At 41.5% G+C, this 12,729-nt stretch overlaps 1 protein-coding gene across 1 annotated transcript in view; it reads right to left on the bottom strand.

The window, feature by feature from the left end:
• Positions 1–12,729, bottom strand: part of LOC129152101 (atherin-like) — a 221,004-nt gene that overhangs the window by 207,483 nt on the left and 792 nt on the right. The gene's annotated exons all lie outside the window — the stretch shown is intronic.

Below are 12,729 nucleotides of genomic sequence, written 5' to 3'. Positions count from 1 at the left end.
AATATACATGCAGACAACTATCCTATCTAATAAAAGAGAAATATGCAAATTAACCATCACTCCACTATACCCACAAGCCATGCCCACCAGCCAATCAGGAGTGAGTATGCAAATTAACCCATCCAAGATGGCTGCAGCCACAGAGAGAGCAGGAGGGAGGCTTGGGTTTCCCTGGCAATGGAGGAAACCAAGTTTTCCACACACCCTGGCCGGCCCAGGCCTCCGCTTAAGGCTACAAAGTTTCAATTATAGAAGATACATAAATCCCAACAGAAATGGCAGCAGCCACGGAGCTAGAGAGAGCAGGAGGCTAGGGTTGCCCCCAGCGATGGAGGAAGCCAAGCTTCTGCAGCCCTGGCCTGCTTTGACCTCTGCTTAAGGCTACAAAGTTTCAATTATAGAAGATAAATAAATTCCAACAGAAATGGCTGCCACCACGGAGTGAGCAGAAGGCTTGGCTCTGCTCCAGACTACAAAGTTTCAATTGTAGAAGATAAATCCCAGATACCAGGGCCTCCGCTTGGGTCGCTGGGGAGTGTGGCCGGCCTGCAAACCACCACATGCCCCTCGCCGAGGCCTCCCCACACCCCAAGGGAACCCCCACCCTGATCCGGGACACCCTTCAGGGAAAACCAGCTGGACCCCACCCATGCACCAGGCCTCTATCCTATCTAATAAAAGAGTAATATGCAGATTGACCATCACTCCAACACACAAGATGGCTGCCCCCATGTGGACACAAGATGTCCACCACAAGATGGCCAGCAGAGGAGGGCAGTTGGGAGGGACCAGGCTTGCAAGGGAGGGCAGTTGGGGGCAATCAAGCCTGAAGGGGAGGGCAGTTAGGGGTGACCAGACTGGGAGAGGAGGGAAGTTGGGGGCAAACAGGCTGGCAGGGGAGCAGTTAGGCATCAATCAGGCTGGCAGGGGAGTGGTTAGGGGGTGATCAGGCTGGCACGCAGAAGCGGTTAGGGGCAATCAGGAAGGCAGGCAGGCAAGCAGTTGGGAGCCAGCAGTCCTGAATTGTGAGAGGGATGTTGGAATCGGGCCTAAACGGGTAGTCAGACATCCCTCTAGGGGGCCCAGATTGGAGAGGGTGCAGGTTGGGCTGAGGGACAGCCCCCCGCCCCGTGCACGAATTTCATGCACTGGGCCTCTAGTTTCTAGATATAATAGGATACTGAGCACCTTGTGAATCTATGAATGATAAGGATAGTTTATCATTTTAGAATTAACCTTTTGCACTCAGATGTCGAGTGTGACTCAACACGGTTAGCATCGGTAGCAGGAATCGAGAAAAAGCAAGCAAGTGCAAAGGGTTAAATATTTAGTAGATTGCATTTTAATTCCGTAAAAACTTAATAGTACTGCATGACACGTGTCTATTATCCAAAACATAAACATTTAAAGGAACTTCATGTTTAAATTGTACAAACTCAAGTGTACCGTACTAAAAATCTTAAAAAAAAAAAAAAGATGTTGCTTTCTGTGCAAAATTTAACTTGAGTCTTGAGAAACCACTCCAAACTTTATTTCACATGGAACATCTTTCACCATATATAATGACGTCAGGGTCTCTGGTTAAACGTAGTAGTAACAGAGCTGATCAATAAAAGGTATTCAAACTATATCAGGTAACAGTGTGTTATTTTGTTTTGTTTTTTAACATCACCATTCAGAAGGTTGAGGTAGCCATATTTACTGGTACGTGGCACGTTATCATTTTGTTCCTTAATTATTTATTCCTTTTTATATCCATAACCTACTCCCATGCACTGGGCCCCACAGGCAGCCATTCTAATGTGCTTAATGAGTACTTAATGTACGGGTTCTTACAAGATGTGTACTGTGCTAGGTTTATGAATTTTTAATTCACATAAAGAATACATGTACCCCACACTCTTACATTTGTCACCAAGCACTATATTCTTAAGATCCATTCATGTTGCTTTTATCTAATCTGTTGCTTTTTAAAAATATATTTTATTGATTTTTTTTTACAGAGAGGAAGGGAGAGGGATAGAGAGTTAGAAATATCAATCAGCTGCCTCCTGCACACCCCCTACTGGGGATGTGCCCGCAACCAAGGTACACGCCCTTGACCGGAATTGAACCTGGGACCCTTCAGTCCACAGGGTGATGCTCTAACCACTGAGCCAAACCGGTCAGGGCTAATCTGTTGCTTTTAACTATAGACAACTGCTTGATGTGCATCCACCATTCTATCTCTGCCTCCCCCAAGAAATGGTCACCCAGATACCTCCTCTCCCCCACTCGTAACCCAACAGTGAATAACTGGACACATCTTCCTGGGCAGCCTGTGGGACACATTCCCGTGTTCACCTGTAGGAATGGAGTGGTTGGGTCAGAGAGTAAGCAACTAGTTAATTTGCTTAAGTAATGCCAGACTGCTTTCCAGAAAAGGTGCCCCAGTCTATGCTCACAAGACACACACACACATTTACCTATTTATTCCCTCATTTGGCTTTGCCACTTATTAGCTCCATAAGAACCATGAACAAGCTCACCTCTGAACCTAGCTTTCCTTTCACCAAAATGAGACTGTTTACTCCAATTGCCTGATATGCTTATCATAAGAAATAAATATAAAGAAATAACATGAAAGTACTTTAAAATATATAAATAGGTGTTTACAAATGTAGGCAATTATTGTTGTAATTTTTGTCCTTAGGATCATTTCTAATTTTTCTCCACCTCACTCCACCCCCAACCTGCCAAATGAGAGAAGGTAAGTGAATAAACCTGAAGCTTAGCAAATGAAACTTCCTCCCAGATACCTAAATATTCATGGAGATTGGAACAGAATGGGAAAAAAAATCTTTTTCTTCTTTTTTTACTCATCTCTGCATTTATTTAATCAAATATGTTAGTAAGGACTATGTATGGAGCATTGCACTAGTACTAAAATATAAAAATTTGTACAGCAAATGTACACATGGTACATAAGCAAAATTTCCATCTAGGCCTTGAAATTTTGTACATAATTTTTTTAAATATGTTTTTATTGATTTGAGAGAGAGAGGGAGAGAGAGAGAGAGAAACATCCATGTGAGAGAGAAACATCAATAGGTTGCCTCTTGTATGCACCCCGACCAGTAACCAAACCCACAACTTGGGCATGTGCCCTGACCGAGAATCTAATCGGCAACATTCCAGTGCACAGGATGATGCTCAACCAACCAAGCTACACTGGCCAGGGCTGTACATAAACTTTATTCCTGATGTAACTACTTTGAAGGTGGTAGCTCCTGATGGCATAGAATAACAGTTCCAATGTGTTGAGCAACTACTATATCAACATGTCAACATGTCCTGTATATTTCCTCAAACACTCAAAACAATCCTGCAAGGTGGATGTTATTACTCTAGTTCCTCATGAGAAAACAGACACAGTAAAGTGATTTGCCCAATGGAGCAATTAAATGGTAGAACCAGAAAACCTGAGTATTTTAGAGTACTTCCTCTTTCCATTCTACTTAATTTCCTTTAAAAGGATATGCTTCAAGATATCTTTAGTAAAGGGCACACTATTGTAGAAGCTATAAGAATACAAACAAAATATCTCAAAAATTACAAAGATGCAGGCACAGTTCAACAATAAACACTACCATTTATTTAACATTTATTATTGCCAAGTGCTTCCTGTGCATTATTTATAGTTCTCATGAAAGTGTTGTAAAGGAAATGTCCTCATCTCTATTTCAAAGGTGTGGAAATTGAGATTTAGCTTTCCAAGGTAATACAGTTGCTAACTAGTAAAGCTCAGACTAAAACATCGGTCTTCCTAACTTTAAAACCATGGTTTTTTACTGAAATTAACTACCTCTTTGAAGATAATAGAAATGTTCTAAAATCAGATTGTGGTGATGGTTTTCCAACTCTATCATACCTAAATTTATTGAGTTATTCACTTTATTGGCTTAATTTTATGTATATAAATTATATCTCAATAAAACTGTTAAAAAAAAACACTCATGGTTTTGTCTTTACAACTATACTTTCTTTTACAAGCTTGTAAAGTCTTACCTAACATCATTTTTTCCAATATCCACCTTCATCCAGAGTTAAAATTGTATTTCCAAAAATTCTCATATTCGTACATGCCAAAGGAACAAAACCTCCCCAATATACTTTCTCTTTCCTCCTATTCTGATATGAGACCATTACCTCATGGGAGGTAAGACATGAATAGTTTCTTGTACAGTTACCCACACACTACCTTTAGATGCTACAATTCTACTCCTAGGTATCTATGCTCCCCTCAAAAGGAAGGGGGGCATATATGTGTCAATAAAAGACATATATACAAATGTTGAGAGCAGCTTTATTTATAATAGCCAAAAGCTGAAAACAATTCAAAATGTATGATGAATGGATGAACAATCCTTAGTCCATTCATACAGTGAAATATTACTCAGCAATAAAAAGAAAAAATATATATTAATATTTAAAACAGCATGGATAAATAACAAAATCATTATGCTGAGAGAAAGAAGGCAGGCACAAAAGAAAAATATACAAAACTAATCTATGGCGAGAGAAAGCAGAACAGTGGTTTCCTGATGGGTTGGAGGGAGTTGGGAAAGAACATAAGGGAACTTAGGATAATAAATATTCTGTTGTGATGGGGTATAACATTTGTAAAACTGGTAGAGCTGTACCCTTAAATTTAGTGAATTTTATTGTGTATAAATTATATATATAAAAGCCTAAACTACCGGTCGACCGTAAGCTATAACGCGCACTGACCACCAGGGGGCAGGCACTCAATGCACAGGCATGGAAACATGGAACAGACTAATGAAGCTCAGAGGGTAGAGGGGAGGGGGAGGAGAGGAAGAGATTAACCAAAGATCTTATATGCATACTAGAGGCCCGGTGCACAGATTCATGCACCGGTGGGGTCCCTTGGCCTGGCCTGCGGGGATCGAGCCAAAACCCATAGTCTGACATCCCCTGAGTGGTCCCAGATTGCAGGAGGGTTCAGGCCAGGCCAAGGGACCCCACTGGTGCACAAATCCACGCACCGGGCCTCTAGTACTTCAATAAAGGTGATTAAAAATCATGCACACACACCAACACATACAGAAGGGGAAGAAAAATCTATCATACTTTACTTGACCTCCATAGAAACAGGCTTTTAAAAATCCTGCTCCAATGCAACTCCCATTTGACCCTGCGATCCCACTTCTAGGAATATACCCCAAGAAGCTAGAAACACCAATCAGAAAGGATATATGCACCCCTATGTTCATAGCAGCACAATTCACCATAGCTAAGATTTGGAAACAGCGTAAGTGCCCATCAGCAGATGAGTGGATTAGAAAACTGTGGTACATCTACACAATGGAATACTATGCTGCGGTAAAAAAGAAGGAATTCTTATCATTTGCAACAGCATGGATGGAACTGGAGAGCATGATGCTAAGTGAAATAAGCCAGTCAGAGAAAGATAAATACCACATGATCTCACTCATTTATGGGATACAATGAACAATATAAACTGATGAACAGGGACAGATCCAGAGATAGAGAAGCATCGATCAGAACGTCAAACCTCAGAGGGAAGGTAGGGGAGTGTGGGGTAAGGAGGAGAGATCAACCAAAGGACTTGTATACATGAATATAAGCCTAACCAATGGACACGAACACCAGGGGGGTGAGGGCATGAGTGTGGGGGGTGGGGCGGTTGGAGGGTTAATGGAGGGATGAGGACTCATATGTAATACCTTAATCAATAAAGAAATTTTTAAAAAGTAAAAAGAAAAAAAAATCCTGCTCCACCATTCTAAATCTAATAATTCAGTTACAAACTTCAGTTCTCTCTTTTCTCATCCAGATCGCTGAGGATCTAATTGCTATGTCTTTAGTTCTGAGTGGAATAAAAGAGAGAGCTAATCAACCATTCTCAGCACTAGATTCCTTTCTTTACTTAAAAGTTCATTTAACCAGCTCACTAGACTATGACATTTGGGAGAGTAAAAACTAGTTCTTACTTATCTGTGCTTCCCATGTGTACCTGCTATCTGGTAAGTGCCAAATATATCTTAGATAAACAAATTCTGGTTTCAACTGAAAAACTGCGGTGCATCTCAGTGTATGTAAGTGGTGTGCTGGAATCAGCTAATCCCAGCTTGCAAGAAAGCCAATAATGGGCGTCTCTTCCCAACTCCATAGGTTCACCTCCCATTGGCAGTTTGAAATCAGCCACGATGGAAGTATTTTGTGATACTGTGATTTATAATAAGAAATATATAGTTGGCCTTCAACCTCTCCTGGCACAGAGATCTTAAAACCCTTGGAATTTCCCAAGTGATGAAATCAGTATAGGTGTCTTGTTATGTTAATGAGGTGACTTTTGGACCAGACCTAAGAATGGAGGCTGGTAACCAGAACCAGCCCCACCCCCTAACCTCCAGGGCCTTGGGGCGGGGGAAGGGGTGGGGGGAGACTGGAATTTGAATCAGTCACTAAAAGCTAATGGCTTAATCAATCATAGCTATGTAATAAAGTCCCCATAAAAACCCAAAGGACTGGGTGAGGGGAACTTTCAGTTTGGTGAACACATAGAGATTTGGGGAGAGTGGCGTGTAAGCTCTGCACCCCTTACCCCATACCTTGCCCATGCATCTCTTCCATCTGGCCAGTCCTGAGTTATATCCTTTTATAACAAACCAGTAATCCAGTAAGTAAAATATTTCTCTGAATTCTGTGAGTCACTCTAGCAAATCAATTGAACCAAAGGAGAAGGTCATTGGAACCTCCATTTACAGCCAGTTGGTCAGATAGACCTGGGATTGTGACGGGCATCCAGAGTGGGGAAAAGAGGGGGACACAGGCCAGTCTTGTGGGACTGAGCCCATAACCTGTGGGATCTGATGCTGTGTCAGAACTGAGTTGAATGGCAGAACACCCAGCTGGTACAGGAGCACTGCTGGTATAGGGGGAACCCTTCCCCCAAACTCCTAATGGAATTGGTAACCAGAATCCTTACATCACAGCACAGAAATGGAAAATGCTATAAAAACGCTAAAATTAGGCATTTTTTTGAGAGCCAGTTAACCAGCATAACATTGATCATGTCTCAAAGGAAAAAAGGAAGGAAGGAAGGAAAGGAAAGAAGGAAGGAAGGAAGGGGAGGAGGGAGGAAGGGAGGGAAAATTAAAGAAAGAACAGACAGACCTAAAGGACCCACAGAAGTCACGCAATTATCCCACCTGCTCTCTATCTACTTTGTAAAGTGTCCCTATTCTTTTACATCCCATTTAAATCCTTTGTCTTTGATGAGTGTTCACTTACCAGCCCAAACTCACCGAGATGTCCTCTTGCTATTTCCCCTTAAAACTGATAAATTTCTTACGCTGTAAGATATCATTAATTGCAAAAAAGCACAATTTCTTTAAAATCAGGTTTTCAGAGAAAAATAAATCATTTAAAATAAACAATATAAAATAAACTTAAAATTTCCCCAACATTTGGAAAATTATCCTAACATCAGGAATGCCAAAATATGAGGGGGGTAGGGATGCTTCTAAGAAACAAGAAAACGTACCACTTTATTACAAATTATCTATACCTAGCATTTACTTTTTTTTTTTTTAAATCATAGACTGTCTTAGCTGGAATAACCTTAGTAACAGTGTATTCCAACTCCCTCCTTTTTCCATGGAGAAACTGTAGCGCAAGAGATGGTAAGAGTCTGAGGTTACAGAGCTAGTTTAGTCAAAGAATAGGAATTCCATCCTTGGCCTTCTGATCTCACCGCCATTACTCAAGCAGAGAGGGGTTCAAATCCAGTTTCAGCTCTTGCCAAATTGCAACTTGCATAGCCTTCTTGAAGCTCAGTTTCTTCACGTATAAAATGGAGTGGGTACTAACACCTACCCTACAGTATGTTTTGAATATACAGCCTCTACCATGAGAGGCCTACAAAATTATGGCTGCTATTTTTAAAGACTTATATGTCTTCTCTACCCCACTGGGGGGTATTAAAAGGGCATCCTTGCCCTTTTAATGCACAAGGATGCTCATTTGTAGCATTGTTTGTAGGGGCTAAACATTAGCCACAAGGTAAATGTTTATTAACAGGGAAATTAGTAAATAAATTATGGTCTATCCACAGTGGAAATATTAGGCTACCATTAAAAATAATAATTAGAGCAACTTTCCAGACAGTTCTCGGAGCCTTTTTGCCCATGTTTTTATTCCGTGGTACTTTTCAGTATGGAAATTAGGAAGTATAGGTCTCTCTGCTTCCTGATGCACCTCTCCTTAAATTCTTAGGTGCTTTAGTCTGCATTTCCCCTCCTTGATTATATAGTAAGGCCCACACTAGATTTGAGGCACATGATTAAAGGGTACCGAAGTTCTAGGCATGGAAAAACGTCTGGTGCCGACTCGCTGTGAGTCTTGTACTATGTAAACTCCGTGTGACTTGGATAATGAACATCGTGAGAGTAAAAACCAAGACTCTGTATAACTGGGACTTCCTTTCTCATGAAAGGAGCTCAAAAGTTCTCGTTCGAATGGTTAAAGCTGCTTCTAAATCTTCTCATCATTTACTCCATCATTCCTTCAACAAATACTACTTGAGGGCCTACTGTATGTCAAGCCCTGTATTTGATGCTAAAGGCAAAGGTTGCAGTCACCAAGCTCCTTTTTTGCCAGATTTCATATAAAATGCCATGACCTGGGAAAAGGGGGGGAAAGAAAAGTGCCACCCTTGCATGGCAGAGCCTTGGCATCCCGCCGTGGCATACCCAGAGAAGTTGCACAGTGCAGAAATGTAGTTCAATGCTGGAGGCACAAAATCGCTACTAATGAATCATCGTAGTTAAACACTTTGGGAAATAACCTTTCCAAATCAGCAACACAGTTCTTTATTCTACAATGGCTGTTAATTTCCATTCTGCCTCTTTCCTCTACCAGGCCAAGCCCAAATATTCATGACCTACCCAGGAAACAATGTATGTTAGGGACATTTTTTTCATTATTTCCCTTCCTTTAATATTACCTGGAAATAGCAGTAACTAAGCATCATCTAAGAAAGACATGCCAACATAATTTCTCTCACATTTCTAAAAAATATATTTTATTGATTTTTTTTACACAGAGGAAGGGAGAGGGACAGAGAGTCAGAAACATCAATGAGAGAGAAACATCAATCAGCTGCCTCCTGCACACTCCCCACTGGGGACATGCCTGCAACCAAGGTACATGTCCTTGACCAGAACTGAACCTGGGACCCTTCAGTCCGCAGGCTGACGCTCTATCCACCAAGCCAAAACAGTTAGGCTCTTTCACATTTTAAACCTTTAATTCCAAACATGAGTTCACTTAGCTATTTCTATTAATAGACATTATCAAATACTAAAGACAGTTTATTCTGAGAAGTACCTGATAATGTACTAAGTAGTACCATCTACTCAGATCTGAAAACACGTAACTTTCATGTGTTTTCTTCCTGTCCACACAGATACTTACAGCCAGGCTGGTGTGGTTCAGAGGTTGAGCATCAACCCAGGAACCAACTGGTCACTGGTTCCATTCTCAGTCAGGGCACATGCCCCGGTTGTGGGCTTGATCCCCAGTAAGCGGTGTGCAGAAGGCAGCCAATAGATGATGTTTCTCTCTCATCGATGTTTCTATCTCTATCCCTGTCCCTTCCTCTCTTTCTAAAAATCAATAAAACATATCTTTTAAAAAAGAGAGAAAAAGATACTTACTAATTTCTCTATACAGATCTTCCCAAGAGAGAAAGTTCAGGAGTAATTTATATAAAACATCAAAAAATTGGTTCTATTTGGGGGCTACTGATCTCACTCCTGTGGTCAACAGGAGCCTGATTGGTTCCTAGAAAAATCTATGTCCTATTGAACAGACAAACCCATTGGAAGATACAGTTTTCCCTCTTTCAAATGCACTGGGATAAGTGTCCAGAGTGTATTTCAACCATGAATACAGATTTTGAAGATGTTACCATATCCTTTAGGGTCCAGTCAGGAAAAAGATACTCAAACAGACATTGCACTTAACTTTAATAGAACTTTCGGTCTATAACTAGCCACAGCTGGGCTTCTCGTGCACACACACACACAAAAAAAAGTCTAATAGAAACAAGACAATATCAAAATAACTTTGAAATTATATCATAAATAGAAGGCAATTTTAAAAATTTATGCGGTTTTTATATGTTGGCATGAAAATGAAAAAGCAATTAAATGGACCTATTGTCTCTGGTACCTTAGCATTAACCCAACATCTCATTGCTATTCACATCTGCAAGCTCCACAGGTTCAGTTATGTGAACAAGAGCACAGTCAACACCAACAGAGAAAGGTTTCTTCCGATCTGGTTAGGTCATCAGTAACCTTGATCTTTCCAGAAGGGTAGACTTTACCAAGTTTGGAGACATTGTACCAAGATTAAACATTCTAATTAAAATTCATTAACTCGGAATTGTTCTTGTGTAAATGTATCAGGAAGTTGGTATTTCTGATTTCAGGTGTTTAGTTTACCTTTAAAAAGTAAAATTGCCATTTCTATAGGCTAGAATTTTCATGACCTCCAATTCGGATTATAATGATTTCCTATCATTATAGTAACACATTATACAAAAAATATTCAAATACTTTGTGCATTTAAAAAATGGGTAACTTTTAAATAAAGAAGTTACTAATTGGACATCAACTAGGAACAACCCTTGAGAGTTCAAAACAATTACATTCTTTTCAAATACCAAAATATTATTTTAGAATTGAGTACACACACTTGCTCTGTAAACCCATTAACAATGTGAAAGAGAAAAAAAATGTAATACTAAATAAAGGAAAACCACTGTTCTCATGTAACTGCCGCCACAAAAATGCAAACAAGTTCAGAATCCACAATGTTGCCTTGGATTCCAAAACACACCACTGGTCTTGATACTGTCTTAGGGACATTGAACTGCATTCTCTGCTATGGAGCCTAACACATTGTTGTGCAGATTATGAAATAGATATTTGTTTATGCTTTTACAAAAAGAACACTGAGAACCATCTTAAATGGCCCATCATAAATAACCATCTACTAGTAACTACAGTCCAGATTCACAATTCACTTATCCTCCTCTGATTTAAGAATTAAACCGGCCTTCTAGATATTCGTAACTGATTAAAGGTAGCCAATAAACTGCTTTATTTCACTTTTTGTTTTATAGCTATGGTTTTAACTTAACATTCACTTTCCATATTAAGATTTGCTTCCTTAAAGATGAACCCTTTTGAGCCCAGGTCAGCAGATTATAAGGATGTCTGAACTGCTAAGGGCAGCAATCGGGGTCCACTCCGAGCCTGTCTCCCTGTAGTCTTCCCACTAGAGCCCACCTGCGATGGCCTATTCCTGCTGGAATAAGCTCTGGTATAACCCTAGGATGACTGGCTCCTGAAGCCTGCTTTTAAAGAGAAAGTGGTCTCTTCCTAAATTAAACAAGCCACACATTCTCAAACAAGCAACATTAAAACAGCATCAAGGTGGCAATAAGACCCTACCCACTGACTTTGTAACAGTGTATTCCAACTCGAGTCTCCTTTTGAAGACTTCCCCTTGATTCCCCAAGGATTTTTAGATGACAGCTAAAGGAAATACGTGGTCTGGGCTAGGAGATTTGTGTGTTTGAAGGGCAATTCTATATTATGTAAAACTAGGTAAACTACTCTTTTTCAAGGTTTCTCAAACTTGCCTCATTTTTTAAGAAGTAATATTTCTCTTTTTTTTTTCTAAAATATGTATCACACACAAGGTTTAAAAAGAAAAGAAAAGAAGATATGTGAAAAAGTAAGCCTCCCTCCCACTGGTCCCAGGTCCCTCCCCAAGGACAACTGCTGTCTCTTGCATTCGCCTTCCTAGACATTCTATGCACATGCAAACATACGCGAGTGTTTTAAACCAATTATCCTCTATTATACACACAGTGGCAGCTGCGAAATTGCTACTAAACGCCTCTGGGCTTAAAGGTGGCCGTCTGCTGGGGAGTGAGGGGGGCGGGCGGTGGAAGGAAGGAGATTTATCTTAAAGCTGCGACTCTGCACATCACGCACCTGGTTTTAACTTCGTGTGTGTGTTTTCTTGCATGCCTAGGGAAGGAGCTAGAAGATTAGGGGAGAAGGTAAACCCACTGCAAGCCACCCCCCCCCCCCGGCACTGCCACTGCATCCGCACTGGCCTGCTCTTTTTCTGTGCCCCCGTGTTTAGATCTTACACTCTCATTTGGGTTCAATGAAGTATCTCGATTCACCATCAAAAAGAAGAAGCCTAACTGAAGGTAACTTTCAGGACCAGGTGATTGCCTTCCTCCCCGCCCCACATGCAGCCGGCTTGGGTCCCGTCCTTACGAAAGGTTCCGCCTGGCACGGAGTTACCGGGACGAGCCAAGAACAGAGCAGCCCCCAGAGCGGAGACGGAGGTGAGGACGCCCCGAGCCTTGGGCCACGCTTTTCTTCTGCCAGACACCCGTTTCGAAGGCACAAGTCCGCGGGCCCTCCCTCCTCTATCCGGAGGGGATGCTGGGGCGCTGGGGCAGATCAGGAGCTCCCGCCTCCACCCGGAGCTGCAACTTCAGTCCAGCGCCCTCCGGCGCCGCGGGACCCGCACCAGCCGCAGCGATCGGGTCCCCCCCCTCCGCTCGCCTTCTCCGCGCCGCCCGGCACCCCGAGAAAGACAGGGTTC

This window comes from Eptesicus fuscus, chromosome 17 (genome assembly GCF_027574615.1).
Source record: "Eptesicus fuscus isolate TK198812 chromosome 17, DD_ASM_mEF_20220401, whole genome shotgun sequence".
Classification (NCBI taxonomy): domain Eukaryota; kingdom Metazoa; phylum Chordata; class Mammalia; order Chiroptera; family Vespertilionidae; genus Eptesicus; species Eptesicus fuscus.
Note: the sequence above shows the minus strand (reverse complement) of the source record. Positions and strands in the feature narration are given on the sequence as shown.